Here is a 26,952-nt window from a genome sequence, read left to right as displayed (position 1 = left end):
GGTTGTGAGGAGTTTGGTTTATGCTCCTTCTACTTCCAGTCAGTCCCTGGAGTTGCTCTGCTGTGATGCCTTTAATGGGTTCTTTGCAAATAAGATCTCCTGTATTCGGGCCAACTTGGATTCCACTATTTCTGCAAGGTCTATGGAGGAGGTGTCCAGCAATCCCTCTTGCAGTATTAGATTGGATCAGTTTCAATCTGTGACTCCTGAAGATGTGGACAAGCTGCTTGGGGCAGTGCGGCCTACCACCCATTCTCTGGATCCTTGCCCGACTTGGCTGCTTCAATCTAGCAGGGAGATTGTTGGAGGTGGCCTAGTTAATATCATAAATGCATTGCTGAGGGAGGGTAGGGTGTCCCCCTGTCTGAAGGAGGCAATGGTTAGACCACTCTTAAAGAAGCCTTCCCTGGACCCCTTAGTGATGGACAGTTACAGGCCAATCTCCAATCTCCCTTGGTTGGGCAAGGTGATAGAGAGGTTGGTGGCCGACCAGCTCCAGGCAGTCTTGGAGGAAACTGATTATCTAGACCCATTTCAAACTGGCTTTAGAGCCGGCTATGGGGTTGGGACAGCCCTGGTCGGCCTGATGGATGAGCTTTACCGGGGAATCGACAGAGGGAGTGTGACTCTGCTGGTTCTTCTGGATCTCTCGGTGGCGTTCGATACCATCAACCATGGTATCCTTCTGGATTGCCTGGGGGAGTTGGGGATAGGGGGCACTGCTTTTCAGTGGTTCCGTTCCTATCTCTTGGGTAGATTCCAGATGGCGGAGCTTGGTGACAGTTGCTCCTCAAAACAGGAGCTGTTATACGGAGTCCCTCAGGGCTCCATTCTGTCACCAATGCTTTTTACCATCCACATGCGCTGGGTGAGGTCATCAGGAGGTTTGGTGCTGGGTGTTATCAGTATGCTGATGACACCCAAATCTACTTCTCCTTTTCATCTTCAGGAAATGGCACTCATTCTATAAATGCCTGCCTACAGGCAGTAATGGGCTGGATGAGGGAGAACAAATTGAAGCTGAATCCAAGCAAGACGGAGGTGCTCGTTGTGGGGGCTCAGAATCTGAGGGGTGAGTTAGATCTTCCTGTGCTGGATGGGGTTACACTCCCCCAGAAGGAGCAATTGCACAGCTTGGGAGTACTCCTGGACCCAGGCCTCACCCTAGTATCTCAGGTGGAGGCCATGGCCAGGAGTGCTTTCTATCAGCTTCAGCTGATTTGACAGCTGCACCCATTCCTTGAAGAGGATGACCTCAAAACAGTGGTGCATCAGCTGGTAACCTCCAGGCTTGACTATTGCAATGCACTCTATGTGGGGCTGCCTTTGTACGTAGTCCGGAAACTTCAGTTAGTTCAGAATGTGGCAGCCAGATTTGTCTCTGGGGCAACCCAGAGAGACCATATTATGCCTGTTTTGAAACAGTTACACTGGCTGCCAATACGTTTCCAGGCAAAATACAAAGTGCTGGTTATTATCTTTAAAGCCCTCAATGGCTTGGGTCCGAGATATCTTAGAGAGCACTTTCTTTTACATGATCCCCACCACACGTTAAGGTCATCTGAGGACGTCCGTCTCCAGTTGCCACCGGTTTGTTTGGTGGCGAGTCAGAGGCAGGCCTTTCTGTAGCTTCTCCCGGGCTGTGGCACTCCCGGCAGAAATTCGTAATTGTAATTCCTTACTGTCCTTCAAGAGAGCCCTTAAAACCCATCTGTTTGGCCTGGCCTTTCAGGGTTTTTAATTTGTTTTAACTGTTTTAATGTTTGCCCTGGTTCTCCAGGGTTTTTAGTTGTTTGAATGTTTTAATTGGTTTTATTCTGTTTTTATAGTTTTGATTTTAATTGTTGACTGGTTTTACTTGTTTTAATTCTGTTGTAAACCGCCTGGAGCCATTTTGGAAGGGCAATATATAAATCAAATAAATAAATAACTTGAAACGGCCCTGATTTGGTCCAAGTGACAAAATGGGATGAACTGGTCCGGAACCAGTTTGACAGTTTGAAGGGGCATTCTTGTAACAGGGAATCCAGTGAGGATTCCCCATTACAACCCTGCCCAACCTTTTAAAAATCCCAATGGAGTGCCGAGAGGGCACCTTGTAGTCAGAAGTGGCATGGCAGTGGCACGGCTCCTCCGAACTCTCAAGACTGGGATCCAGATCCCACGCAGCCCAGTTCCAGCCTCCACATATGAACAGAGCCTAGAACTGGGCTGGACTTCAGTGCCAAGCCTGGTCTGTAAAGTTCAGAGAAGTCACGCTGCCACCACAGTATTGTGCCACGCTGCCATGTCAGACTACAAGGTGCCCTCTTGCCAGGCAGGGTTCCCCCCTTTGCTTGTAAAGGGGAATCCTCATCAGATTCCCCTTTACAGCAGACCAGTAGGCTGGCAGCTGCTCCCACTCTCCCTGCTTCAGCAAACAAGGTTTGCTGAACCTTATTGGTTCAGCAATAATTGTTGCAGCAACTCCTTGTTATTGCAGAGGACTCTGGGAGAAAATCCCCTTGCTGAGTCGAGGATGGGAGAAGGCAGAGGCATTAGGAGTCTGTTTTGCTGCTGCTGCTGCCTTCTCCCACTTGTTCCACATCTCCAAAGGGGAGTGCCCCCGGAGAGGTTCATGAGAGAAGGAAATGGTAGCATGAGATACTAGTGGCAGTGCCATCCTTAGGGTGGGGCAATTGCCCCGAGCCCTGCACTGGCACAGGCCCTGCTCTGGGCACACTGCAGTGCAGCCTGCTCTGCTCTCTCCCCCAGTTCCAGGCCCAACCACTTATCTTTCCCTGTGCACAGGCCAGCCAGGGCTGATCTTTTGTGTGGATGTACAGCACAGGCTTGAAAGGCTCCCAGGCAAACTGATAGAGCTCCTTCTTTCTCTGCCTCTCAGCTGTTCAGCAGGTGGGCAGGGCTTCCAGAGAGGCCTCCATGCAGGCCTCACTGAAGCCTGAAGCCCAGGAAGGAAGGGAGGAGGCAGGAAGAATGTCCAGCGCTGGTTGCCCTGGCCCACCACAGCTCTCTGCAGACCCTCTGCCCAGCCCAGCCTTTGCCTGCATAGTAACAGAGGTATGATGTAATTTCCCTTTTGTGGTTATCCCCCCACCTGAATATTTAGGGAATGGCTTGCCATAGGGCTTTGTTATTGAGCAGACATGTAGGGTAGGGTGGGAGGAATACATATATTTAAATTGAAGTGGATTTGACAAATGGTTGGGGTTTTTAAAAAAAATAAAAATAAAAATGCATCAAAAAAGTTCTATAAGTGGCTTTTTTCATGGCAGAAAATTACAAATATTCAGGAACTGAAGTCCCTCTCCGTCAGACCATCATTCCACCCCCATGTAGAAGAATCAGCTCTTTGCCTTTATGATTGATTGATTAAGTGCCGTCAAGTTGGTGTTGACTCTTAGCGACCACTAAGATTCTCTCCAGAATGATATGTCTGCAACTTGGCCTTTAAGGTCTCTCTCAGTGGTGCATTCATTGCTGTTGTGATTGAGTCAATCTACCTTGCTGCTGGTAGTCTTCTTTCTTCTCTTTCCTTCAACTTTTCCCAGCATTATGGACTTATCAAGGGAGCTGGGTCTTTGCATAATGTGTCCAAAGTATGATAGTTTGAGCCTGGTCATTTGTGACTCGAGTAAAAATTATGGATTGATTTGTTCTAGGATCCATTGGTTTGTTTTCCTGGCTGTCCATGGTATCCTCAAAGATCTTCTCCAGCACCAGAGTTCAAAAGTGACAATAATTTTTCTATCTTGCTTCTTCAAAGTCCAGCTTTCGCATCCATAGAGTGTCACGGGAAAAACCATTGTCCAAACAATTCTAATCTTTGTAGGTGTAGACATGTCACAGCATCTAAATATCCTTTCCAAGGCCTTCATTGCAACCCTACCAAGTGCTAGTATGCAGTGTATTTTTTGACTGCTGGATCCTTTACTATTGATAGTTGATCCTAAAAGGCAGAAGCTGTCCACCACTTCAGTGTCTTCATTGTCAGTTCTGAGGCTGGTTGCTGTACTGGTTGCCATTAGTTTAGTCTTCTTTACATTTAGTCGTAGTCCCATGTTTTCACTCTGCTCCTTGACTTTCGTTACTAGAGCTTGCAGATCATCTGCATTCTCAGCTATCAGAGTGTTGTCATCAACGTAGTGCAAGTTATTGATGTTTAATCCTCCAACTTTAAAACCATGCTCATCTTCCAATCCAGCTTCTCTAAGTATATGTTCAGCATATAAGATGAATAAATAAGGAGAAAGTATAAAGCTTTGTCTTACTCCTTTTCCATTCTGGAACCAGTCTGGAACCACCATGTTCCATCTGGACTCTGGCTTCCTGTTCTGTGTAAAGGTTTCTCATGAGAACAATGAGATGTTCTGGGACGCCCATTTTCCTAAGGATATTCCACAACTTGACATGGTTGACGCAATCGAAGGTTTGTATGTAGTCAATAAAGCACATATTGATTTCTTTTTGGTATTCTTTGGCTTTCTCAATTATCCAGCATGCATCAGCAATGATGTATCCTGTTCCTTGGCCTTTTCTGAAACCAGCTGGAACATCCGGTATTTCCCTTTCCACATAGGGCTCTAATCTGCATTGGACGATCCTGAGCATTATTTTGCTAGCATGTGAATTAGAGGATATTGTGCAATGGTTTGTGCAACCTGTTATGTCTTTCTTTGGTATGGGTATGTAAACTGACCTTCTCCAATCTGTTGGCCACCGTGTCATTTTCCAAATTTGCTGGCATAGTTTGGATAGAGCCTTGACTGATTCTTCTTCTGTTCCTTTCCATATTTCTGTAGCTCTGCCATCAGTTCCTGTAGCCTTCCAACTTGGTAATGACCGGAGTGCTGATCTAACTTCATCTTCCTGTACTAGAGGTTCTTGCAAGTAACGAATATCTTCTCGAGTATCTTGGATGTTGACTTCCCTGCTGTACAGATTTTCAGTATACTCCTCCCATCTCTGTTTGATCTTCTCTGAGTCAGTTACTATCTGTCCTTTGGCATTCTTTAACATACGAATTCGAGGTTGTAACCTCCTTCTGAGCTCAGAGATCCTATGGAAAACTTTTCTTGTTTTTCCATGTCTATTTCCAACCTCAAGGTCTTTACAGATGTCATTGTAATACTGTTCCTTGTCCCTTCTAACAGCTTTCTGAAATTCCCTGTTTCTTCCTGAGGTCTTTATCTTTCTTGACTTTGGCCTCTCTCCTCTTCTTGGCAATTTCCACCATCTGTTCTGACATCCATTTGGCTTTCTTCTGTTTCTTGGTCTTTGGCAGTCTCTTTTCACAACTGTCCTTAAGAACTTCTTTGATTTCATTCCACAGTTCCTCTGGTTCCCTATCAATGAGGTTCAGAAATTCAAAGGGGTTCTTGATGTTTTCCTTGAAAATGGTTGGTACATTTTCAAGATCATAATGTGGAAGGTCTCTCAGTGGTGATAGCTTTGTTTTTCTGCTTTAGCTTGACTTGGAACTTGCACATGAGCAGTTCGTGATCTGTTCCACAATCGGCCCTCGGCCACGTTTTTGCTGTTATAACAGCTCTTCTACCTCATTACACCAATAATGTAATCAATTTGATTTATTTGTACTCCATCTGGTGAAGTCCATGGGTATAGGCACTGCTTTGGTTGTATGAAGAATATGTTAGCAATGAAAAGATCATTGGCTTGGCAAAAACTAACAAATTATTCTCCTGCTTCATTTCTGTTTCCTTGGCCATACAGTCCAAATGTATATTCTTCTTTACCATTTCTGACTTTGGCATTCCAGTCTCCAACCACCACCAGCACATCTTGCTTGCATATTCTGTCAATTTCAGACTGACCTTGAACATAAAAATCATCCACTTCCTCGTCTTCTGCTTCATTCACTGGGGCATAGACTTGAAGAATTGTCATTTTAAAGGATTGTCTAATTGATCTAGATAATCTAATAATAACCTAATTGATATTAGTCGGTCACTGGCCACATTGTACCCAACTACTTTCATTGCTATATCCTTCTTGTCTATGAAAGCAACAGCGTTCCTTCTTTGTTTCTCTTGTCCTGAGTAGTAAACGGTATTGTTTTGTGACTGAAAGTGTCCCATTCCAATCTACTTTAATTCCCTGATGCCCAAGATGTCAATCTGTCATCGATTCATTTCATCTTTCACTGTGTCGAGCTTTCCCATATTCATGCTTCTTATGTTCCACATTCCCATTGTAATTCTGTCTTTGCAGCTTTGGATTTTCTTTTCCTACATGGCAACATCAGCCGCTAGACATCCAAAAAGCTTTAATCTAACCACGACATAAACACCATTGGTGCTCTGAGAGATACTCAGCTCTTCTTCAGTAGCATGTTGAGTGCCATCCATCCTGAGGGGCCAATCATCCAGCACTACATTGACAATCATTCTATTTTGTCTATCCATGTGGTTTCTTGGAAAAAGACAGGAGTGGTTTGCCATTGCCTCCTCCTGCACAGTATGAAATGATGCCTTAGTCATTGTCACTGAAGTGATTGTCCGCCTCCAACATCTTCCTATATCACTGCTGCCCAATATAGCTGCCTGCTTGCTTTAGCTGGGCCGCTGGGATGACCTTCGCGCTTTGGGTGACCCTACTGAGTGTACCTTCCAGTGTACTTCACTTTATAAAGGTATGCTTTATAACTTCATGTTATAAAACTTGCCTTTATTTTAAAAAAGGGTAAAACACCTCGCCTTTGTGCCCCAGCCTTTAGATCTCCTGGAATGACTTGGCATACGGCTTTGGTATTGAGCAGAGATGTAGGACAGGGTGGGAGAATAGATATATTTAAATTGAAGTGGATTGGACAAATAGTTGATTTGCAACCCAGAAGGTCTGAATGAGAACTGTGAAGCATGTGTTGTGATTTTTATTTTCATTTCTTTAGAAATGCACTCTGTGTCCAAGCTGGTTGGACATGTCCAAAAACCTCACTCACACTATTTATACTGTATGTCATCAATCAGTATGAGAAATGTTAAGGCGTGACATGGTGATTCGCCCCCAGCCCCGCACCCCACTAGGGACAGCCCTGACTAGTGGTGCCACTATCGACATCCTTCATAGGAGCCCAGCTGTGGGTCCCTGAGCAGGGCCCAGTTTGGCTTAACGCCTAATGCCTGTTGGCAGTAGCCCCAACAAATAATCTATTCTGTGTTTGTGTATCTGATTTGGAATTGTGGTTAATTTAAAACACAGGAATCTATCCCATGTTTCTTTAGATGATTTGGGATTATGGTAAATTTGTAATTGACCACATATTCTTCCATTCATAAAATATAGTGAGATAATGAGCCCTTTCTTCTGGGATCTCCTCTAATATTCCATTCACTAAGACATTAAGTTATATTTTACTGAATCAATTACTGAGTCATGATTAAATTAGCAAAATAAGAACTCTTCAGAATACCACCGTACTCCCCACACAGTGAACCTTACTGATATTAAATCTCCAGGATGATCTCTGTTACCATGGTAATGGTGATATTTGTTTGTGTATTGTATGTTGGCTGATCTTCAAAGTTTGGAAGCTGTCAAAAAATAATCCAGCTGATTAAAAATGTGAAGTCTTGATCATGAATATTTCATTGCAGCTGTCAGGACACGTCTATAAGAATAATGACTAAGTAATGTTATTCTGTGCTTAGAAGGGGAACATTCTCTAAAAGAGCCCTCTGGAAAGCAAGGGCACACATTCAATCATAACTATTTTACTTAATGTCCATCTATTCCACTTTTTAAATGCAATGGCCAACATGATGTGCAGTGCTGCAGAGACACTGTGCACTGTGCCATGGCTGCTGCAGACTTGAAAGGCAGCCCTGATGCTGTAGCGAATGTGCACAAGCAGCACTGCTGCAGTTTCTCCCTCACGCAGGCTACTAAAATTTAACTCATTGCTATGTACTCACCTTTCTGTATGGAAAACACAGATCCTTTTCTAGACAGCTGCTGCCAGTCTTCTAAAATCCCTGCCTATCTACTGGGCCTAGCAGTGGCCCTGGAATGCACCATCCCGGAATCCCTTCAGTTGTTGCTGCAATGCCAGGGCAGAAATAGTAACATAGGAAGCTGCCATATACTGAGTCAGACCATTGGTCCATCTAGCATCTACCTCAGTATTGTCTACACAGACTGGCAGCGGCTTTTCCAGGGTTACAGGCAGGAATCTCTCTCAGCCCTATCTTGGAGATGCCAGGGAGGGAACTTGGAACTAAGTTTGTGCATTTTGATTCAGGTTTGTGTCAGAAAATGGCAATTTCAGAGGTTTTGTAATCAAAATGAAATCAAGAATTAAAAAACTGATTTTTGTTTCCAAATTGAAATGACCCAGTTTCGGACCGAATGTTTTGTTCTTCGGAAAAGTCTGTTTCAGCATTGCAATTGCAGTCGACTTCTCTGACTCCTCTCCACTCCAGCTGAGGCACTGAGTGATTAGCAGAAAATAAGATATACAAAAAGCTGGCAGAGCTTCCTTGTTGGGCATGAATGGTTTAGTTAAGTATGTGTTGTATTGTAATGCAATGAATTGTGTACTAAGAAATTCTGAGTAACCTGAGTAGCTAGCTATTGCTAACAATGGAATCCCTGAGATTCCACTCTGAGCTGCTTGCTTTGGGAATGCAGGAAAAGAGCCCCAGCCTGGAATGGGGACACACACACACACACACACACACACACACACACACACACACCCTCCCTCTGGAATTCTGGATTCTTGGGTTAATTGAATTTACAAAGTTGTGTGTTGTTTAGTTTAGAAGAATTTTACTGACCTTGCAAAAGGATTTGGGAGACAGTATTTTGAGACAGAAATACCCAAATATCTTTGGGAGCTCAATGCAATTCCAAAGGTCTTGCTAAAAGCCATGGTATAAGTTGCGTGGAGAAGCTTTTCCAGAAGCTGGTTAGGAAAGTTCTGAGATTACACAGGTTTTTCTTTCCAAGTTTAGAAAGAATCACTTGACTTGTTCTTTTGAAGAGCTGTTTTGTTTTTCTTCTGATTTTTATGAGTTATAGTGGTGTCTAAGTTTTGTTGCCCAAGCTGACCAGTCTAATGTAATTTAGGCCACAATGTAATTTGGTGGGACATGATGTCTAAGCCAGTGGTTCACAACTTTTGCCATTGCAGGGACAAGTCATCCACATGGGACTACAGGAAACAAAAGGAGAGGTAGGGAAAAATACCCCTGTCAATCTACTGACATCCCCAGGAATCTTAGTTGCTTCTCTCTTTCTTGTAACCATGATCCATGGTTTTGCACTTTCTTAAATGCAGTGATGATACATCTCAACAAATCTGAACAGTAGGCTGATTTGTTTGGGCTACGGCTCACTCCACTTCAGTTAAATGAACATTTGAAGCTGTCCCATAGTACCAAGGCAGGTCATTGGCCTATTTTGCTATCTCAAGTGACCTGTGGTCACTGTTCCATGGGGAGGGAGTGTTTTTATTGAAAGATTGCTTGAATCCACAAATGGGTTGTGCTGCTGTGCTTGTGCCATAGGGACAGGCCCCCACCCGCTGCAAAATTCTCAAATAACTGCGACAAAAAATTAAGTGTCATTGTTAATCATTCTCTTCACTCTTTCAACTTGTTTATGTGGGGCTTCAGGGGCAAAACAGTGGGTTGGGTGGCAGGCCCTAAGGGGTGGTGCACCCAGATTCCAAATAGGGCAAAGGGCTGATTTCTTAGGAATTTTTTATGTTTACGTGTCTTTAAGATTTTCCCCCATAGAGGAATAAGGGAGGTTTCAGCAGACCCATAACTCCACCTGGGGGGCACTGGGGTGGCCCAGAGTGAGTGGTGGTGTGGTGCACATAGGGTGTTCTTAGTGTAGATTCTCTGGTAGCATATGAGATTTTCAATGACAAACCATGAATCCACTCTCATATACTACCAGAGAATCTACACACAAAACACCTCAGAAACAACAGAACCCAGTACCCCATGGGTTAGCAACCCATGTGGGTGGTTGGCACCTTATGTGTTCTACACCACTACTCACTCTGGGCCACCCCAGTGCCCCCCAAGTGCAGTTATGGGGCTGCTGAAACCTCCATCATTCCCTATGGGGAAGAATATATGGGGAAGTCATATAAACTCAATTAAATCTTTAAAAATCAGCCCTCTGACCAATTCCTTTGAAATAATTCTGGCAGCTTCCTTGCCCCCACTGGGCACTACCACTCACCCTACTTTGCTCTGGGCCACCCCCTTTCCACCCAATGTGAAACTATACTTTTGCTGAAACCTCCATTATTCCCTATGGGAAAAATCTTAAACTTCAAAAATTCACTAAAATTCAGCCCTTTGCCCAATTCCTCTGAAATTTGGGTGTTAGCTTCCACCCATTGGGCACTACCACCCCCACCCATTAGTTTTCCCCTGGGGCTGTTTTTTAAAAATCCAAAACATTTTGGATTTGGATTTTGCCATTTCAAACAAAGAACAAAATTGGCGTGTTTTGGATTGGCTGATTTCGAACAAAGAACAAAATGGGGGTGTTTTGGATTCGGGCCAAAAACAAAACAGAAAAACAAAACAAAACACACAACCCTACTTGGAACCTTCTGCATGCAAATTTCCAGGTGCTCTTCCCAGAGCAGCCCCATCCCCTAAGGGGTATATCTTACAGTGCTTACATGTAGTCTCTCATTCAAATGAAAACCAGGGCAGACCCTGCTTAGCATAGGGGGCAATTCATGCTTGCTACCACAAGACCAGCTTTCCTCTCTGATTGTGAGTGCCCTGTTATTAAAAGAATCTCCCCCTACACAAAGTGGAGGAATGGGTTGCTACTACTTTAAATTTTCAGTCTCCATCCATACAGATTAACATTTTCAAAAGCATTACAGTCTAGACTGGACAGGACAAAGTTGTGGGTATCCGCCCACCCTTTAAATTAGTTTAGTTTAAACTCCAATATGTGAGTCCAAAGACATGTATTTTAAATGAAACTTTTCAAAATGCTTTATTTGAGACCTTACAACATGTTCAGAAATACCAAATAAACTTTTCAGTCCTGGTTCAGCTGAGCTGTGATTGCGCACATCAAAGAAATGCCAAAGGTTTTCATCAATTTATTTCCAACAGTACTCTTAGAATGTGATGGGAGCAGCTTGAAATGTAAGTGCTGTGTGTGAGTCACTCATGTAGATGTGATCAAGTTAGACTTAATTACCATTCTTTGTCACACTGAGCATGCCATAAATCAAAGTAAAAATTCAAAGGGGAAAAATCTCATTATCGCAGGATGTTGTAAAAAATGTCACACATTAAGGAGGAGAAATTTGGGTTACTCCTTAATCATGTAGCCACATTTTATATATACCTGGTATTCAGGAAGATTGTTGGAGAGCTTTTTTCAGGACTCATTTAAGAGGATATCCTTCCTCATCAATAATGAAGAACGATGATGGAAGTGGAATCAGCTCCTGTTCCTTGAAGAAACACGCAAGCCTATATCATTCAGAGTAATTACTAGAAAGGGCAATTCCTCTGTTGCTATTTAAAATTTATGTGTGGTCTGCCTCCATATGGTGACTGTGACATAACAAAAGGGTAATCCTAAAGCATACATAGAGTTCTGGTTTTAAGGTTGCATTTTTAATGAACTGAACTGATTGTGGAGATCACTACAGAGAGACCAAATTCTATACTGGGAAATAGGTCTAGAAAAATACTTCAAGTGGTTAGATTTTAAGAGTCAACTAATTCCATGGTTCTCTGAATTGTGGACCATGTTTGGAAAAGCATTTTCTCTCCCATGTGTTTGGTTATCAGTGATTCTTCCTGATAGAGACAGAGGAGGCTGGAGGAGGCCAGTAAACTCCAAATCCGAATCCAGAGAGATGCAGGTCCTCTTTGCTGTGCCTCAGGTTGGAGTAAGAGAAGGAGATGGTGGCAGAAACCATAAAGGGTTTAGGAGCAACTTGGTGGTGGTGGGGAGGGACTCTAATAATCCCAAGGGCTGATCCCCCAAGCTTCTCAACACACTCACAAGGCAGAAAGCCACAACCCTAGCTTGGAGAGATGTAAAAGAGGCCCTGTACTTTTAATTGCTACACAGAACCTTGACTAGAGGTGCACCTAGGTAATTTTGGAGACTGGACCTAAAGGCCTTTGGAGCCCCCCACCCAGCAATCATCATGCTCGGCTGGGTGACCACACACCTGAAGACTAAAGAAGATTTGAGGGGCCCCAGGGGTTGTGGAGGCCCTGGACTTCGGCCCCCAGTCCAGGGGTAAGAGCGCCTCTGACCTTGATAAGTGCCAATGTTTTGCGCGGGGCTGAAAGAAGTGACACTGCTGAAATGCCTTCATCTCCATAGTTATTAAAAGCACAGGAACTCTGCCTTCCTTTGCATCTGGCCACTCTACATGAGACAGAGACAGCATTCCACCAAGCTAGTTCAAACATGTGCCTCTAAACAGCATTGAAAAACTGAAATATCAGTTTTCTGACCAGCCAGAGAGCTTATAAAAAACCAAAACGGTCTTTACTATTTGCTGGAGGAGACCTAGGCCCAATATTTTGTTCAAAACTCCTTATTTGTAATTACGGGATAGAGAGAACTATCAAAAATGATTTCTTTCCCTAATGCCCTCAAAATAGAAGAAAGGTAGCAGATAATGAGGCTTGGCACATGTTTAATTACAACTCTAATTGCACAAAACCTTTTCAGCCTAAAACAGCAAGAAACAATCCCTGCTGCTTAATAGAAGCAACACATCCTACCAGTCAGTATTCTGATGAAACATCCATTCATTTGTGTAAAGGTCAATAGCAGTGTATCACCCCACTGGGGAACAGTTGGGTGTGAAAATCCATCTAGCAATATACACTCCTGCCAACTTAAAAACCAACAACAACCCTGCCTTATATATCACTTTGAATATGACTTAAAGCTACAACCACTAACGCTACAGTCAATAAGGAATAGCTGCTCTCCACAGGATAACAATGCACATATGTCCATTATATTCCCAGTGTGAGGTGGCCATATTGTCCTTTGAGTTCTTTGCTTTTGTTTTATTCCCTGTATTGAAGAGCAGGAAACACCAGGAAACACCCAAAAAACCTATTTCTTTGGCCTGGCCTTCCAAGGCTTGTAAAGTGTTGTTGTTCTTTAAAAGTATTTTAATTGGTTTTAAATGGTTTTAATTGCTTTTGAATTATTATATTGTGTTTAGCACTGTGATTTGAATTGTGTGTTTTTATTTCTTTTTAAAGTTGTTGTATACTGCCCAGAGCCTCTGGATGGGGTGGTTTATAAATGTAATAATTAAATTAAATTAAATTAAATTAAATTAAATTAAATATCCTTTATCCAGGGGCATAGTGAGATCTGAGCATGGCCCCCCTGCCCCCCGCTCCCCCACCCACTGCTACTAGCATCCACCCACCTGCCTGTGATGGCCTGCCTTTGCCTGCATTACCTACCTGCTGAGTGCCACATTCAGCCTTAACTCTGTGCTGGCCACCCCATAACTGATGATGTCACTACGCTGTATCTAATGTCAGACCTGATTTTAAAAGGCTGCCTGTTCTTGTTGGGATGGCCTGCCCTGTTCTTGCTCCATAATGGCTCAGCAACCCAGCAAGCTTTGGGGCCCAACAAGCAGCAAGCACCCAGTGCAAGGGGATAGGAGGGGCAGCAGACAACCCCCAGTGACCTGCAGCCCCAGACTTTTGCCCTCCCACCACCACCATTCAGTGGTGGCTATGCCACTGCCTTTACCCAACATAACAGTTCTGGAGAAAAATTCACTTCAATAACGCCTCTTTAGCATGTGAAACGTCATTCTAGCAAGCCGTCAATACAATACATTGCCACCAACGTATGCCAAAAGCAACATTGCAAGGCCCTACTCAGTAACAACACATTTTGAGGGAAGGCAAGAGAAGTTAGTGAATATTAGTGGTTTTTTTCAGGATGTTTTGGGCCTTTTATATGCAAATTTCACTGAAAGTGAAACTGACTTGCTGATATGAGTGGGGAATATACAATGCTGTAACATTAGGGTGTGAGGTATGATGTACTTTACATAATCTGGAGGAAGAAGGAGGAACTCAGTGATTGGATATTTTGTTATGTTTTTCTCCATTTCTTTATTTTTATCTCTCCACCCTTATTGCCTCAGTCACAGTAATTTATGGCTCTGGTTAACTTTTCTTTCTATGGGCACAACATTCTAAAATAACACATCCTTAAGTTACAATTAAGGTCAAATTTGGTGGGTCATGCTTAGGCAAAATATCTGAAGGAAATTTAAAAGAATTTCCATGAAATCAGTACCACTTCTCAAGGATGCTTTCATATACAATCAAATGTATATTGGTAAATTAAATTCACACACAATTCTGCTAGATTCCATCCATGAAGCTTTACTGGTTTCTACCCATGAACTTCTGTGGAACTTGTTAAAAATAAGTTATTTGTATTCCTTATTTTTCAAACAGTTTCTTCTACATCAAGAGTCTAGCCGGATAACAATCGTACTGTAGATAAGTTTATAGTGGAATCAAGTTTTACTTAGCAAGTGTAAAGTGATGCACATTGGGACAAAAAAACCCAACTTCAAGTATACGCTGATGGGATCTGGGCTGTCGGTGACGGACCAGGAGAGGGATCTTGGGGTCGTGGTGGACAGCCGTGGTGGGGTCATTGAAAGTGTCAACTCAATGTGCGGCAGCTGTGAAAAAGGCAAATTCCATGCTAGGGATCATTAGAAAGGGGATTGAAAATAAAACGGCTAACATTATAATGCCCTTATACAAAACTATGGTGCGACCTCACTTGGAGTACTGCGTACAATTCTGGTCACCACATCTTAAAAAGGACATTGTTGAACTGGAGAAGGTACAGAAGAGGGCAACCAAGATGATCAGGGGCCTAGAGCACCTTTCTTATGAGGCAAGACTACAACACCTGGGGCTTTTTAGTTTAGAAAAAAGATGACTGTGGGGAGAAATGATAGAGGTCTATAAAATCATGCATGGCATGGAGAAAGTGGAGAGAGAGAGATTCTTTTCCCTCTCACACAACACTAGAACCAGGGGTCACTCCATGAAATTGATTGCCAGGAGGTCTAGGACCAACAAACGGAAGTACTTTTTCACACAATGCGTGATCCAATTGTGGAACTCTCTGCCACAGGATGTGGTGACAGCCAGCAACCTGGATGGCTTTAAGAAGGGTTTGGATGACTTCATGGGGGAGAGGTCTATCAATGGCTACTAGTCAGAGGGCTGTGGGCCACCTCCAGCCTCAAGGGCAGGGTGCCTCTGAGTACCAGTTGCAGGGGAGTAATGGCAGGAGAGAGGGCACGGCCTCAACTCCTGTCTGTGGCTTCCAGTGGCATCTGGTGGGCCACTGTGTGAAACAGGATGCTGGACTAGATGGGCTGTGGGCCTGATCCAGCAGGGCTGTTCTTATGTTCTTAAGTTCTTATGTTCTACTATTTAATTGCTTCCATTTTCCAGTGTGGGCAGATTTATCCTTATGCCAAACTGCAGCCATTTTCCTGCCACAACAGTTTTAAAGTTTGCAAATGTACATAATTTATAGTCTCTCTCTCTCTCTCTCTCTCTCTCTCTCTCTCTCTCTCTCTCTCTCTTGTTTTTATTTAGAGAGGCTCACTGTTCTTTTGAAGGGAGGAATTATTAAGGCTGCCACATGTTTTGTGGACATAGGCTCTGTGCCTTTTATGGCTTCATAGCAGACAGAAATCAACATTGTGATTTTCACAGTGTGGCAATGCTATTGTTACAGGTTTTCAGTCATTAAAGCTCACTGGTTACTCCTTTTGTTAAACAGATACAAATGTCATGTTTCTTAAGTGGTTTCCTAATGGCTTTCATTCTGGATTGGAGACGCTATGAAGAATCTTGTAAGATGCACACACAGTCTGTTTCAGGGGAGGGACTGATGCCTAGGTGGAGCTGTACAGGCAGTCTCTCCACTAACAGGGGCGCCCCCTGAACAGTGCAGTGCACACTCACTTGTGCACACCCACACCCACTCACCTTGCTTCCCACATCCTTATTCCATCAACCGAGAGCCCAGTCAATGGAAGTAGGATGGGAGGAGGGCAAGCCGCCAAAGGAGGCAGCTGGTGGTACACAGCCCCTCTGGCTGGGTTCAGCCCATCCTCCTCCCATTGGCAGGGCTTGAGCCTCAGCTGATGGAAGGAGGTTGTGCGCATCCCCACTCACCTGGCTTTCCCCATCCTCCTTCCATCAGCTGGGAACCTGGCTAATGGAAGGATGGACAGAACCTGACCAGCAGGGGAGTGCACTATCAGCTGCCTCTTTTGGCTGCCTGCCAACCACCTATCCTCCTTCCATCCGCCAGGCTCCTGGCGGATGGAAGGTGGATGGGAGAAGCCAGGTGAGGTGGGATGCGTGCACATATGAGCACACACACTGCATGGGGATGCCCTTGTGTGTAGAGAGGCCATCAGCATAGGAACATGGGCCGCCACTCCCCACTTTGCCACTGGACGGATGTAAGAGAAGAAGGAGACTTGTCCTTTACACCTTCCCACCTTACACCTTCCTGTGTAAAGAAAGAACAATTTAGAATCAGCAGCTGGGTTGTTACAGGAATTACCCCAAGGTGCTGGCTAGACACCTCAGCTATGCCTTGGCCCGATTTGGGGAAATTAGCTTGGCTTGAGGAGCAGTTTGGTTCCAGTACCAATGTGAGCAAGTTTTGGCATGTTGGAAAAATGAGGAGACCAGAATATATTTCAGAGGCTTTATTGTGGGTAAAATGGGGGTACAGAAGGCAAATGTTTGCTTAGGCAATGCAATCAATCTTGATGGATATTATAACTATGAATATTACTGGAAATACTCTGGCTAAAATCCTAACTGAGAGTATACCAGGTTGGCTAAGGCTCTTATACCAGAGCCTGGCTTAAGACTTGCCATGAAAAGTGCTTGGGAAATGGGGAAGGAAGCAGAGAAGGGAGAGAAGTGGCAGGGAGACTTAGAAAGGCCAGAGGTTAGTTTACCTATACTTCCCAGGTAAGTTGGTGTGTTCATTGCATGTTGGCAGGGAGGATTCTTCTCAGGGAACAGACAGGAGATCAAAGAAGAAGAGCGAGGAGCAAAGGGCTATACAACCCGCGTGTATGAGAGTCTGTAGGATAGTGATCCAAATAGATTCCAAGGCCATATGCTTTGGCTAGAGATGAATATACCTTGAAACGTGCCCCGAGGCAGTTTCCAAGCCATTCTGTTTACCCAGAGGTTGGCAGATTTCATGAAAGGCAAAGAACTCAATTGCCCCTCCAACCTAAGCACCTAAGAGGCAATGTAAGAGGGTAGCTTAACCAACAAAGGAAGGAGGAAGTTATATAAATCTGATATATATGGTGAATAGGACTGTGCTTGGTTGACTATCTTATCACCAGGTGTGGAAAGATGATACATCTATCGTTTTTATGAGCCTCTCCACGGAGTCCTTGCCAGTCAATTTGTTAATTCATGGTGAGTTTGGGAACTATGCCACTTTATCTGTGTTACTCCCAAGAGTGCTTCACAGTTATCTCTTTTAGCAGAAGAGATCCCTCCTGTCAGTGAGTTGCCTTTGAAGTAGGGTCTGAATAGCCTGGCATCCCTTGTTAGCGAGACGCGGTCATGTCCTGGTTTTGGTCGGTCTTTATAGCTTAAACCTGAAGACATACTGTTAGCATAACCTGTGCTTGAGGGAGGAAGCTCCTCTCTCCTCCGGCTGCAATTGGCTGCCAGGGCTGACCTTCAGTCAAGAAGGAAGCCCAGGCAGCCAGTTCCCTCTCCTCTCTGCCGTCTTGCAGACATAAAGGAGAGCTCCCTCTCTGAAGTCTTGCTGACTGCAGAGAGGGAGCTGTTGCTTATGTCCAAATTTGGATGGGAGAGCAGGGGGAGGGGGAGAAGAACAGTGGGTCTATTGGATGCAATGCTCAGGTAAATATTCAGGTAAAGAGATCGTCCTCAACTATTGTTAGTAGATATACAAGTCAACTGGACAGTGCATTATTTTATTTTATTTTATTTTATTTTATATGCCGCCTGACTCTGAAGGCTCTAGGCAGTTCACAAACCATAAATACAATAAAACATGATAAAACAAACTATTAAAGCAACCATGAGTAAAACAAAACATTTGATTACTAAAAGCCAGGCTTAAAAAAATGTGTCTTAAGGGCTCTTTTGAAGGCTGACAAAGCTGTTATGCCACAGATGCACTCTATAGGGAGCATATTCTACAGCCCAGGAGCAACTACAGAGAAGGCGCACTCCTGAGTCACCGCCAGACGAGCTGGCAGCATCCAGAGACAGATCTCTCTCAATGACCTTAATGTGCAATGGGGATCATGCAGATTGTGCATATTATATTATATGGGAATTATGCATATTATAATATGCATAATATAGAAATTATTTACAAGCTAATTTGCAAATAAAATGCAAATTAGATTGGATCAGTTTCAATCTGTGACTCCTGAGGATGTGGAAAAGCTGCTTGGGACGGTGCGGCCTACCGCCTGTTCTCTGGATCCTTGCCTGACTTGGCTGCTCCTCGCTAACAGGGAGATTGTTGGAGATGGCTTAGTTAATATCATGCATCACTGAGGGAGGGTAGGGTGCCCCCTTGTTTGAGGGAAGCATTGGTTAGACCATTCCTAAAGAAGCCTTCTCTGGATCCCTTAGTGATGGACAGTTCTCCAATCTCCCTTGGTTGGGCAAGGTGATTGAGAGGGTGGTGGCTGACAAGCTCCAGGCAGTCTTGGAGGAAACTGATTATCTAGATCCATTTCAAACTGGCTTTAGAACGGACTATGGGGTTGAGACAGCCCTGGTTGGCCTGATGGATGAGCTTTACCGGGGAATCGACAGAGGGAGTGTGACTCTGCTGGTTCTTCTGGATATCTCGGTGGCATTCGATACTATCGACCATGGTATCCTTCTGGATCGCCTGGGGGAGTTGGGAATAGGGGGCACTGCTTTGCAGTGGTTCCACTACTATCTCTTGGGTAGATTCCAGATGGTGGAGCTTGGTGACAGTTGCTCCTCAAAATGGGAGCTGTTATATGGAGTCCCTCAGGCCTCCATTCTGCCACCAATGCTTTTAAATATCTACATGAAACCATTGGGTAAGGTCATCAGGAGATTTGGCGCATGGTGTTATCAGTATGCTGATGACACCCAAATCTACTTCTCCTTTTCATCTTCAGGAAATGGCACTCATTCTATAAATGCCTGTCTACAGGCAGTAATGGGCTGGATGAGGGAGAACAAATTGAAGCTGAATCCAAGCAAGATGGAGGTGCTCATTGTGAGGACTCAGAATCTGAGGGGTGAGTTAGATCTTCCTGTGCTGGATGGGGTTACACTCCCCCAGAAGGAGCAATTGCACAGCTTGGGAGTACTCCTGGACCCAGGCCTCACCCTAGTATCTCAGGTGGAGGCCATGGCCAGGAGTGATTTCTATCAGCTTTGGCTGATTTGACAGCTGCTCCCATTCCTTGAAGAGGATGACCTCAAAACAGTGGTGTATCAGCTGGTAACCTCCTGGCTCCACTACTGCAATGCACTCTACATGGGGCTGCCTTTGTACGTATTCCAGAAACTTCAGTTAGTTTATAATGTGGCAGCTAGATTGGTCTCTGGGGCAACCCTGAGAGACAATATTATGCCTGAAACAGCTACACTGGCTGCCGATATGTTTCTGGGGGAAATACAAAGTGCTGGTTATTACCTTTAAAGCCCTGAACAGCTTACGTCCAAGATATCTTAGAGAGCACCTTCTTTTACATGATCCCCTCCGCACGTTAAGGTCATCTGAGGAGGTCCGTCTCCAGTTGCCACTGGTTCGTCTGGTGGCAGTGCAGAGGTGGGCCTTCTTTGTAGCTGCTCCTGGGCTGTGGAATGCACTCCTGGCAGAAATTTGTAATTTGAGATCATTGCTGTTCTTCAGGAGAACCCTTAAAACCTATCTGTTTGGCCTGGCCTTCCAGGGTTTTAAATGATTGACTAATTGTTTTAAAATTGTTTTAAATTGTTGCCCAGATTTCCAGGGTTTTTAGCTGTTTAATTGGTTTTATTGTGTTTTAATAGTTTGATTTTAATTGTTAACTTGTTTTAATTGTTTTTATTATGCTGTCAACCGCTCTGAGCCATTTTGAAAGGGCGGTATACAAAATACATACATACATACATACATACATACATACATACATACATTAGAGTGCTCGGATTTGGAATGCTTGAATATGGCAACCCAGTGTTTACCTGTATATCTATGTAAATAATTTAAATACTACAAAGACACCTTAAGTCTAGTCTCTAGAAAAAGTCTCTAGTCTCTAGACAAAAGAATCCATGGTATGTTTCAGCCCCTGAAACTTCTCTCCACTTGTAGAAGTGGGGCTGGAGGGTGTATAACTCAGTGTTGGGAAAAGTTTAACCTGTTGGGTTGCTATTAGGGAGATGTTAAAAATATGCCAGTTATGAATAGATGACAACCCTCATTGCTGCTAGAAATGAAGGAAACTGAGTGCCCAAGTTAATAATTTGTCTGTCTCACTCACTTTGAACACACATCTGTAAATCCTGAAAAGCAAAACCATTTTAATGTTCAGGCACAACCTTAAGTGAAGGATTTGAAAGAAGGTCTCTGCTTCTTTACACAGAGCAAAGCAGGGTATAGACCTGATCAAAAGGGTAAACCAAAGCAATACTCAAGATCAGGAAAAACTGTTATTAGGTCCTAGGTTAATAATATGTAAACTACAAAAGATAAGAATATAAATAGGTATTTTAATAATAAAGGTTAATAATTCTACATAAAATAATTTAAAATTTAATAAGGATTGTTTTTAAAATCCATAATACTGTACATTAAAAGTCCTCATACATATGCTGATTAGGTACTTAGTCCAAATAGTGTAAGAGTCCTCAGACTGGATCATGTTGACTGGATCATGTTGTCTTGATCATGTTGTCTTGTGATTCGATGAGATATTTTGTCCTTATAGATCTTGTCCTTATAGATCAGACACGTTTCAACACGTAGTTTTCCTCAGTGACTTTCTAATTATTGTTCTCATGAGGGCACAATGCCTCCAGACTCCTTTTGATCCAAATTTTCATACTACTGTCAAGGTCCCCTTCTCACCCAGTGGCTCATGCTTCTTCTGTATAATGCCGTGCCCTTATTATAAAAGTTAAAAAATCAAAGCCACTTATGCCACTGAGTGAGAAGGGGATCATGAAAATAGTATGAAATTCTGTCTAGCAAGCAGGTCCTGTAACATTTTGTTTTCCATATGTATTTTCACAGCCTCGCAGTTCTGTGCATCCAACATGCAGACTATTTTGCCCAGCTTTTTCTGTTCAATTATCTGAAAAACTGCACAAGATCTGCTGTTCGTGTTGCTCCTGGCAAAAGCACATCATTAGATTTGGCAATTTAGCATGAAATGTTGAAGATGCAAAGACAAAAATGAACAATATTTTCTTCTTAGTATACTTGAGGTCACAAAGTTTGTTGTCTCAGTGGTGCGTGACCAGTGCTAGATTGGTTTGCTGAGCTCCTGGCACCAGTGTTAGAATGCAGTCAGAAGTCTTAAAGTTGTCCATTATCTATAGTAAGAAAAGACAAACAAGGTCGAATTTAGATAATACTATCCTTTGGAAACCCTGCAGTGTTTGAAACGCCAGAATTACAATAACGAAGTAATGGCAAATGTTGACATAACTCTGTCCCATCACAAGCAGCATAAAACATATACAAACAGAGGTGCACATAGGTAATTTTGGAGCCTGGACCTAAAGGACTTTGGAGGGGCCCCCCTGCCCCCGCAAATTAAGCATCATCATGTTGCGGGAAATCCTCTGGAACCTTTGCCCTCTTGTCTGATTCAGTCATTTGCTTTCATCCTTCCATCAATATTTGATGGGGAATGGGGCGTCTTACTGAACCAGAAAGGATTAGACCAGATTCCCACATTTGAAACCAGCGCTTGACTGAGAAATTCAACTCAACGAGGGTGGTGCTCTAATTAATTATTTATTTAGTGATCACGAAAGGCAGAGTACAGGTCAAGAAATCTGACCAGCACTTGGCCCCGAGGGCATCCAGTTGCTAGTTTATATAGATTAAAAACAGCAAGTAGGGGTGTGCACGGAACCGCGGAGCTGCGGTCCGGCACTGGGGTGGGGGGTTCCAATAAAGATAGGGGGGGCTTTACTTAACCCTCCCAACAACCGCACCGTATTTCTTTGAGTAATCGGGCGGCAGGATAGCTCCCTGCCGCCCCCTTCAAAGCCCCGCTCAGCTGGCGGCCACCCCCATGAAGACCTGTGGCTCCAAGAAGACCCACCCCTGCCGCTCCATGAAGGAAGACCCTGCTGCTCCGTGAAGAAAGACCCCTGCCGTGAAGACCCCTTCTTGCAAGATCCCTCCCATTGCAAGAGGGCAGCGGGAGAACTCCCCTGCCATGCCCTTCCCCTTTGCTGGTCTGGCTGCAAATGGCTTCTAAGAAGTCTTTAGCACGAAAGGCTTCTTAGAAGCCATTTGCAGCCAGACCGGCAAAGGGGAAGGGCACGGCAGGGGAGTTCTCCCGCCGCCCTCTTGCAATGGGAGGGATTTTGCAAGAAGGGGTCTTCACGGCAGGGGTCTTTCTTCACGGAGTGGCAGGGGTGGGTCTTCTTGGAGTAACAGGTCTTCATGGGGGTGGCCGCCAGCCGAGTGGGGCTTTGAAGGGGGCGGCAGGGAGCTATCCTGCCGCCCGATTACTCAAAGAAATATGGCACGGTTGTTGGGAGGGTTAAGTAAAGCCCCCCTATCTTTATTGGAACCCCCCACCCGAACCAAAACCACCCCGTGTCCGGACCGGTCTGGAGGCCTTTAGAATGGCCTCCAAACCGGTCCGTGCACATGACTAACAGCAAGTAAATCAAAAAGCAAATCAAACAGTTTCTTCAATACATGTCTTTGTCATTAAAATAGCTGTATTCATACAGTGCCTACTAGTTTTGGCATAAGCTACTGTTTATTGCTTTACCCGCTTCTTATCAGTATCTTCTGATGCCAGCCATGTTACTTTTCTGCTGAGAAGTGAATTTGTCTCATACCTTCAGCTACATTTTTATCAGGCCCTGGTTTATGCTACCTCTTGGCCAAGACCTCACATTCTTAAACAATCTTTTTTTAGACCTTCTGAAACAATCTTGTTCAGGCCTTCTGGCCTTAAGCCTGAACCAAACCTTTACACTTATTGATTATTGATGAGCCTGTATTAAATATTTCCATATCAATCATATCTGCCGGGTGACCACACCACCTGGGACAGACTAAAGAGGATTTGGGGGCCCCCAGGGGCTGTGGAGGCCCTGGACTTCGGCCCCAAAGTCAAGGGGTAAGAGCACCTCTGTTTACAAAATAATCATTCAACTAAAACGTTGGCTGACTCTTGTGTAACACAATTTGCACATTCTTTTTGTATTTGCACATATGCAAGGTTACTAAGTTGGACTGCTAAGTCCCCTACTAACTTAGCAGGGAGGCACCTTTTTAAAGTGGTGATTCTCTTTATTTAACAGGGGGAGAGCAACTGGCCCTCTTCATCCGCCACACAGCATCCCTCCAGTGGCTGTTGCTGGTGTTTCTTTTGTTTCTTTTTTAGATTGTGAGCCCTTTGGGGGCAGGGAGCCTCTCTCTCTCTATCTTTATGTAAGCCATTTTGGGGGACATTTGTTGAAAAGCAGTATATAAATATTTGTCGCATTCTTTTCCATACTCTTGCACAGTATGTCAACCAGTGGACATAATCCTGCCAAAGTGCTTCACTTTGTATTGTGCCAGCTGGTAGTCACCAAAAAATTGTTATGGCCCATTTCAGGGAGGCTGTTGCTTAAATTCAACATTCCTACAGGCTTGAACTACATATTATGTTAAATAAGAGGCTGCTGCTCAAGAGGGCAACTGCACATTTAATTCTTCTTACCTCTCATAATGTACAGGAAAACTAAGCTGTGTCTTGATATCCTGGAGCTTTTCCAGACAGCAGGCTTTACAGCAGGTTTTCTGCAAGACTTTACTTGGAGTCTGAAGTTGCCCCCCCAAACAACACAAAAAGTTGATTTTTAAAAAAACCCAAACAAACCCTGGATATAAATCAGGCTACATTCTAATGAGGGATGAAAAACTTGAATTGTTTGTGAAGCGCTCCCTGATATCTCACAGGGACTTTGGGGTATATCTGGCTGATATATGAATGCACTCCCCTCCATTCTGGAGGAGATGCAAACAAAAAACTAGGTGTGAAAAACTTCCTGGTGCTATGTGTATCACCAAGTCTGCTCCACGTTATTGGCTGCTGCTGACAGGAACAGAGAATGCACAATGCAGAGACATCAGGATATGAGATAAGTTGTGCTGGATAACATGCAAGTAGAGGAAGGAGTTTCATGAGTAGTTAGGGTTTTGTTGGATCCAATCCTATATTCAACTGTACACTGAATATATGATTGGATCCAACAAACCATGAGTGGGATCTTCTGGTTTTTTTCTCCCTCATTGCAACCACCAGCATCACCCCAAAAAACTAATCCTGAGGGTCAGGGCATCTTTCAGAACAGCATGGGATATGGCATGGGGCTGCAGATGGAGGGGGGAGTTGGTGGAAATAATACCCTCCCCCCCACACACATACACTCCAGTTGCATGAGCAAAGAAGTGCCTTCTGTTCGACCTAGGGTTTCTTTGGATCTAGCCCACTGTGTCTTTCTCCACCCTCTCCCTTTATCACTCCACACTTACTCCCTCAGAGTAATCTATGAATCTTTCTTCCCACTGACTGCAAATACAAATTTCTGAAATACCTCACTTCTAATTATACACCAAAAATAAAGTGTGTACATGAACACTTTAAACAAACACATGCAAATATGTCAGAGTTGCAAGATGTATTTTAATCACAGAATAAATGCTTGTAAAGATTGTGACAGTACCAGAAAAGCACAATTTGAATTTATGAATAATGTATTCTTTTTAACCAGTTTATTTGCTTTCAAACAGTTTTGAAGGCTTCTAATCAAATCCTGTTATTGATTTTATTGATATTTGTGTATAAAGTCTTTTATAATCAAGGGCTGCTGATGTAGCTATTTTGACCAGTCCACAAGCAGCAGAAGCAACTACGGTATATTTTCAAATGTGACCCTCATAAACTATCCTCCCTAAAACATTTTGCTTTTTCACATGGTGTCTTGACTCCTCTGTCTAAAAAAGATTCATAAGCTATTCAGAAGTAATTTTAGTTAACACAGAATATCACTTTGCATGCTGTGTAGCACTATTTCAGGCAACAAATGTAGAGATCCAACAACTTCTTTATAAACTTGTTGAAATATTCAATGGGGCTATTCACACGATCAGCAAATATTGGGCTAGGAGAGCCTAGCCCGATTTTTGCTAATTGTGAGAACCACCGGGCTCGGCTGCGAGCCCAGTGGTTCTCGAGTGGGTAACCCACTCCTGCAGCCCTCCCCATAGCCCAGGTTTGCGGAGCAAGTGCTCCGAAAACCCAGGCTATCTGGTCGTGAGTAGCTGTGTCATGGCGCCGCACTGCGGTTACTCATGAGTAGACCCCCAGAGGGGAGACGAAAAGCTGCCTCCTGGCTCCAGGGGTCTCCCTAGTATGCCTTGCGTGCTTGCCATGTGGCCCCCGAGCTCCCCAGCCCCTGCCGGCTCCATCACGGAGCCGGCAATCGTGTGGGCGGCCGATCCGGCCACCCAGGGCTCCCTCCCCGCATACTCGAAGAAACCGAGTCTCACTGATCGTGAGACCTGGTCCATTTAATATTTATTTCACACCAACATGGTACAACAAGTATATGCACTCTGATCCAGCACATCTGCTCTGCATGCAGAAGGACCCAGGTTCAACCCCTGACATCTCCTGGTAGGCTGAGAAAGACTCCTGCCTGAAGCCTTGGCTGCCAGTCAGCGTAGACAGTACTGAGCTGGATGGAACAATGATCTGACTGATAAAGCAGCTTCCTATGGTCATATCCTCCTCTCAGAGAAGTGTAATCCTTCTGGAGGTGTAACTTAACGAACTAGCTCAGATCGACCTGGTGTGAGAAGTATCTGAACTTTTTTGTATGTCACGTGCTTCGGGGGTGGGGGCGGTCAAATGGGCAGCCACTTACCAGCTGATCAATATTTTGCTCCGCATTTTTTGCTTTTACATATCACAAAATTAGATCTAGAGACCCAAGCTTCATATTGGATTGACCCAATGACAATTTTATGTACAGAGCTAGGGCCTGAACATAGCTTATCTACATAATTTAGAATTTCAGAAAAATATGATTGCACAACAAGGCTTCTCATGTGCTGATTAACAACAGACTTCTGGACATGAAAATCCCTCAGGAAAATTATGTTCTCAAGAAAAGAATTTGATTTTTGTTTCAGTGAGGGGTGAAAGGGTTATTTAGTAACAGATTGACTGAGCACACGTGGGGGAAATATAGCAAAAAGATGAAGATAAATCTGAATTATGAGTAGAGGGTTATCTGCTTTTTCTGCATTAAATGAGGAATTATTATTATTCATTTTTTGAACTACCCAGCTAATTATCTGGTTTGTATACTGAGTCATTAGGACTGGAAGTGCTGAGGGTGAATAATTCTGTATCTCATTAACAGCTCAGTCATCCCCGCTGTGTGCTCTTAACACAAGGTGGAGCAGAGAAAGAAATCCCCTTGGATGCAGTAAGTTGTACAAGACCTCATTTGTGGTCTCAGGGACAGAAAGAAGGAGAGCTAAAGAGCTGCAGAAGGAAGGCACATTGAGTAAACCCTCTTCCTTCCTCTGCTTGATCTACAATCAGCTCTCATAATGGTTACATGATATTGTGGC

The 26,952-nt window shown here is 43.9% G+C and overlaps 1 long non-coding RNA gene across 1 annotated transcript in view; it reads left to right on the top strand.

Moving 5' to 3' along the window:
• The first annotated feature begins 2,969 nt into the window (after window positions 1–2,969).
• The window catches only part of LOC128340893 (uncharacterized), a 44,441-nt gene continuing 20,458 nt past the window's right edge, over window positions 2,970–26,952 (top strand). The window contains exons 1-2 of the long non-coding RNA XR_008314065.1: window positions 2,970–3,060; window positions 9,155–9,196. This is a non-coding gene — a long non-coding RNA (uncharacterized LOC128340893). The remainder of the gene's footprint in view (window positions 3,061–9,154; window positions 9,197–26,952) is intronic.

Source organism: Hemicordylus capensis, chromosome 1 (assembly GCF_027244095.1).
Source record: "Hemicordylus capensis ecotype Gifberg chromosome 1, rHemCap1.1.pri, whole genome shotgun sequence".
NCBI lineage: Eukaryota > Metazoa > Chordata > Lepidosauria > Squamata > Cordylidae > Hemicordylus > Hemicordylus capensis.
This window is presented reverse-complemented; position numbering and strand designations above follow the sequence as displayed.